Here is a 6,447-nt window from a genome sequence, read left to right as displayed (position 1 = left end):
AAATGCAGGGGTAAGAATTGATCTTATGAGATATTTAAGGGTTGTTATAATAATAAAAATATTTACATATCTAAGTCACTTTGCTACTGTACCTGGCCTGCCTGAGTCCCTTTGAGGCCAAAACTTCAGTCTCTGGTTTTAGCCCCTCATTGTAAAACAGCAGTGTATTAAGTAGTCTAGAGCCTTCTCCCTTTTGTCCAGATGCCTCTTGCTTGTCAGGCTAGAGAGGCATTTGGAGAATAAACTTCTACTGGACCTGGAGAAGAGAATCAGGCTCGCAGAAGGAAAAAGGTTTACATGAGCACATAAATTCATACACAAATTAACACGTGTATATATATTTCCATTTAAACCAGTTAGACCCAGCTTGCATACTGCATACACACACACAGACACACACACACACACACACACATACACGCTCTTGCACACACACACACACACACGTCCATATCCATTTGGAGCAAAAGACCAAGTGCCAGTGCAGAGAGAACTCACTCCTTCCAATCTCCACTGCACAGAGAAAGAAAAGGCTTCTCCCTTTTATTGCTGAATGAATCAAAACCAAGTCTGTAAGAAGACTAAGCCTGCCTTGCTATTAAGCAGAGAAGGAGCTGTTCTGTCCCACGGTCAGGAGAAGCCTGGCTGCTCCCGCTGCTCTCTCGCAGCTTCTTCCGCTTTCTTCTTCCGGTCTTCATTCTGCACACGGCTCTTTTCGGGGTTTGTTTTTATGTTAATGATGGTTCCTACGCTGTTCTGTTCTGCATCCCCTTCTGATCTTGCTCTCCCCTGCTCTGCGGTCACAATAATGCTCTTATTCTCAGTGCCTTTTCTCCCACTGCTATCCCTTTACTTCTAAGTTTTCCGTGAGCTCAGGTCTGTCTGAAAGTTCTCCTCAGCTCCTTTCTGTCTCTTCTCTTTGTCCTCGGCACTTAAATATCTTTCAGAATGCATGATCACATGGTAAAAAGTTCATCACAAGTTTACACATAAAGTCAAATCATAAAGTAAGTAAGAAGTTTACAACAGAGAATGTCTACATGCATATCCATTAGGAGTAATTACCTGGCTAAACATTTATCACTTGTCACACAGCTCCTCAGGTTCACATAGAGTTAAAAACCATAACTAAGTTAGTAGTAAAGTGTTTTATAGATAAACCCAGTCAATATTTTATCTTTTCTCCCAGCACCTATTATAAATTATATATGTCTCTGTGTGTGTGTATATACACACAATATATAGAAAAACATATATATAATTATATATATAACAATAAAACTATATATAAACAATATATATAAGCAACCACTATATAGTGATTGTTTATATATATTTTATAATATCAGGAAATGCATATTAATAGCAGGAATCTTTCCTAAAATGAATTTCTAATGGGTCTTGCCTATCAGAGGAAATCTGTTGTGGATTAATAATTCAAGATAAACCATCTCAGGAAGATTACCTCGTAGTTATAGCTTGTCCTGTGTCAGCTCCTGATGTTAAAACTATAGGTATCAGATGATATTTGAATTAAATTTTACATAGTAAACTTAGCTTTTTTATTTAGATATCCAAAATAAAAATTAGTCAGTAATTCAATGGAAAGTTATCACAAGTGTATAATAAATGTTTATGGGATATTGAGGAAACATTAAATTCTAAAAAAAGAGATGGAAATATACTCAAGGACAAAAACCACATATTTATTTCAGTTGACTCTAAAAAAGCATCTGTTAAAGTTCAACCTGCCTTCCTGATAAAAGTTTGGGAGACTTTAGGAATAGACGGAGCGACTTCTGCGGTGTGCGGACAGCTTGCCCTGCAGTTTCTTGCACTTTCTTCCTCCCTCTCCCTGGCCACTCTGGTGGCAGAATATCACAGTCCATAGAAGCACCCCTTAAGTAAAACACCCGAGGAGCCTCGGGCACCAGCAGGAGTGAACTACCCTTGCCTCTGCATTGCTGAGGCTGGCATTCTCGCTGATAAGAGGCTGAGCTCTTCCCAGGTGCAGCTGGCGCCTGTCCTTGGAAAAGAAATATAAAAAAAGCCAAACATCCTTAAGAAGATTTGGGTCCCATTTTGAATCACAGAAAGGAAGTAATCAGGGGTCACAAAGAGCTACAGCCGGCCATAAAATTCCCTAGTTCCTGAGAACACCATAATGATAATCGTTAGGTCAGAAGCACAATTCTGCCCTACCCTTCCCCCCCCCCCACTGCCTGAACAAACGGTATCACATTTGAAAAATGGCTTGCCTTGTCAACTCCCCTGTCACCCTAAAATCCAAAGAATCTCTAATGATGCTATATATAAAAGTGTCAAGCTGTCTAGGCTCAGGGCCATACTCTTGTTCTGCGCAGTGGGAAGGTTTGTAATCCCAGTCTGATTCGTAATAATAATAAAGATGCTTATGCATGATTGAATTGGACTCTGCAGTTCTTGAGTTCTCCTGGGTTTTCCACAGAACCAAAGCGTAACACCTCAAAATAATATAGGCTAAATACAACACACCTATAGCCAACACTGTATTAAATGGAGACAAAGTTGGGGCATTTCCTCTAAAATCGGGAACAAAGATGACAGCTCTCCCCTCTTACTCAAGATAATGGTGAGAGTCTTACCTATAGCAATTACACAAGAGAAAGACATATAGGGCATAATACCAGAAAGCAAAGAGGTGAAACTCTTTCTATCTAAAGATAAGATTCTTTACTTAAAAGATCATCTGGAGTCTACCAGAAACCTCATGGACTTAATAAAGATATAGTAAAATTGCAGTATACAAAAAATCAATAAAAAACAAACAAGCAAACAAAACAGTGGTCTTCATATGCCTAACAGTTGCCTCTCTGTCTTATGCCAGGAGCCTGTGGGAACACTAGTGCTGGGGCGGTATGCCATGACAGGGACTGCCCACAGCAGGCTGGGATGGAGACATCTCAGACGCCTGTGGCAGCTCCTGGTAAAAAAAAGGATGGCTTCTGGAACCCTGAAAAGCAGGAGCTACATCTCTCCAGGGTACATGTGAAATAAGGGGCTGCCTGCAGTAGGCCAGGATGGAGACATCTCAGTAGCCCATGGCAGCTCTTTGTAAAAAGTTTGTTCCCATTTCTCCTAACCTTAGCCTTGGACAAAGGCTATATAGATTTCATTTGTGCATAACTGTTCTACAGTTGGCTTTGGTGTGCATAATTATTTGATTATACCTGACTTTCCTATTCCCTTGTCTTTCTGCTCTGTGAATTCTGTAAAACTAGATGTTTCTTGATGTAATAATTTTTTATTTGATATATTTTTTATTTACATTTCAAGTGATTTTCCCTTTCCTGGAACCCCCTCCCCCAAAGTCCCATAAGCCCTCTTCCCTCCCCTTATTCCCCAATCCACCCCTCCCCACTTCCCTGTCCTGGTATTCCCCTGCACTGCTGCACTGAGCCTTTCCAGGACCAAGGGCTTCTCTTTCCTTCTTCTTGAGCATCATTTGATATGTGAATTGTGTCTCAGGTATTCCAAGCTTCTAGGCTAATATCCGTTTATCAGTGAGTGCATACCATGAGTGTTCTTTTGAGACTGGGTTACCTCTTAGGATGATGTTCTCCAGTTCCATAGCCTTTTCAACAAATGGTGCTGGTTCAACTGGAGGTCAGCAAGCAAAAGAATGCAAATCAATCCATTCCTATCTCCTTGTACTAAGCTCAAGTCCAAGTGGATCAAGGACCTCCACATAAAACCAGACACACTGAAACTAATAGAAAAGAAACTGGTCAAGACCCTTGAGGACATGGGCACAGGGGAAATTTTCTTCAACAGAGCACCAATAGCTTATGCTCTAAGATCAAGAATTGACAAATGGGACCTCATAAAACTACAAAGTTTCTGTAAGGCAAAGGACATTGTCAAAAGGACAAAATGGCAACCAACAAATTGGGAAAATATCTTTACCAATACTACATCTGACAGAGGGTTGATATCCAAGATATACAAAAAACTCAAGAAGGTAGACTCCAGAAAGCCAAATATCCCCCTTAAAAATGGGGTACAGAGCTAAACAAAGAATTTTCACCTGAGGAATATCGAATGGCTGAGAAGCACCTAAAGAAATGTTCAACATCCTTAGTCATCAGGGAAATGCAAATCAAAACAACCCTGAGATTTCACCTCACACAAGTCAGAATGGCTAAGATCAAAAAATCAGGAGAAGACAGGTGCTGTCAAGGATGTGGAGAAAGAGGAACACTCCTCCACTGCTGGTGGGATTGCAAGCTAGTAAAACCACTCTGGAAGTCAATCTGGCGATTCCTCAAAAAACTGGGAATGATACTTCCAGAGGACCCCACTATACCACTCCTGGGCATATACCCAGAGGAATCCTCAGCATGTAATAAGGACACATGTTCCACTATGTTCATAGCAGCCTTATTTATAATAGCCAGAAGCTGGAAAGAACCCAGATGTCCCTCAACAGAGGAATGGATACAGAAAATGTGGTATATATACACAATGGAGTACTATTCAGCCATTAGAAACAATGAATTCATGAAATTCTTAGACAAATGGATGGAACTGGAGTAATAATGATTCTTAAACAATTAAAAATTGAGGCATGGGGCTCAGCACAGCACAGCACAGTCCGAATGGCCCAGGTGCATGCAATGAGCTCTCATCTTGGAAACAATGTAATAATTGTGTTTGACTTGCAAAGAAAGTCTAAAGAAATCATGTTTAGAAATATTAGAAAATGAAATAGAGCCATGTACTGCTAGATTCGTACACTGCTAGATTTGTACATGATCCATTACCAGAAAGTGAAGGAATTTACTGGAATCATGAAAAACCATTAGTACAAGAGACACAATCACAGAATAATGGAACCCAAACACGGGATACTTTAATTCAGAAAGGAAAAACCTATTGAAGTTATGAAATGAGCTTTGCAAAACATTTGAGAATGGTTCCTGGTATCCTTTGGATATATGGATAAGAAAGCATAAAATGCATAAAACTATGTACTAGTAAAACTAAGTCGAAACACTGGGACTCTTAGGAGAGTCATTGTGTGCAACGTGCAGAAGCAGAAAGCCAGCAGAACTGCTGAGTTAAGGGTTAACTTGGTTCTTTCTGGCCCTGCCTGGCAGCTTGGCCCATGTCGTTTATCATTAGAGCTTCACAGGAAGACTACAAGTAGCTGGCCTTGGAGCTCTGTGCTCTGAAGAATAATAACTCAAAGGTTACAGTTTAAATAATGATGAGTTTGCAGTTATTATTATGGCCACAGGCCTGGGAATAGGGAAAGCTTGAAACTTTGGAGGAACAATAATTCTTGATTCTTTGTGGGAGGTGGTTAGTCTTTAGAATTTATTTGGCAATGGTTATATAATGTATTTTTCTCTACCTGCTTTTGGAGTATTAATAACTGGAGCAAGAGATGAGGCTCGCATGAGGTAAGTGTAGAGTGTGAAGTGAGGAGAGAGCATGAGAGGCATGTGGTGTGGAGAGTGAGGTGACTGAACGGAGAGTGCATGTGGCGAGAGTTGGAGAAAGCAAAAGAAAGAGCAGAACCTGAAGCAGGGAGAGAGAGAGCAAAGTACAAACAGCTTAAAGCTGAGGGGGGGGGGGGAGGAGACAGAGACAGAGAACAAATTCAAGCCTTAAAAAAATGCATATCAGTTTGTACCTGAAAAGTTGTCTGTGTGTTTATTATGCGACTTCCAGAAATCCCTGCTTCCAGTTGAGAACCCACATCTTGTGTGGAGACTGGACCCCGCACACTAGTTCTCCCTGGAAAAGAGCTGAGGAGGTGGAGCATCAGCGGGGCAAAACCTGGTTTTGAGAAAGGAAAAGATGCTTAGTATTAATAATATTTACTTTCTGTGATTGTTCGTTTATGATTGGCCCAGGGAGTGATCTTATCAGGAGGTGTGGCATTATTGGAGTAGGTGTGTCACTGTGGGTTTGGGTTTAAGACCCTCACCCTAGTTGCCTAGAAGTCAGTCTTCTACTAGCAGCCTTCAGATGAAGATGTAGAACTCTCAGGTCCTCCTGCACCATGCCTGCCTGGATGCTGCCATGTTTCTGCCTTGATGACAATGGACTGAACCTCTGAGCCTGTAAGCCAGCCCCAATTAAATGTTGTCTTTTATAAATCTTGCATTGGTCATGGTGTCTGTTCACAGCAGTGAAACCCTAGCTAAAACACTCTCCTTGATTCTTTGTTATTCTGGGACCAGAAGCTGATGCTTCTGACTATTAACACCTATGGCTTAAGAGGGGGAGGGGAGGAATCAGGTAAAGGATTTACTGCGAGGGCTCCTTTCTCTCTGGCCAGGAGCCTCACCTCTCACTAGCCTGGTGAGGGGGAAGGAAGCCTTGAGCAATTAACTGATTTGAACCATGTCACTCTAACAGAAAGAAAAACGTTTATACAAGCGAGTATGCACACACACA

The sequence above is a fragment of the Apodemus sylvaticus genome, chromosome 14 (assembly GCF_947179515.1).
Source record: "Apodemus sylvaticus chromosome 14, mApoSyl1.1, whole genome shotgun sequence".
Lineage (NCBI taxonomy): Eukaryota > Metazoa > Chordata > Mammalia > Rodentia > Muridae > Apodemus > Apodemus sylvaticus.
The sequence above is the reverse complement of the archived record's forward strand: the minus strand, read 5'-3'. Positions refer to the sequence as shown.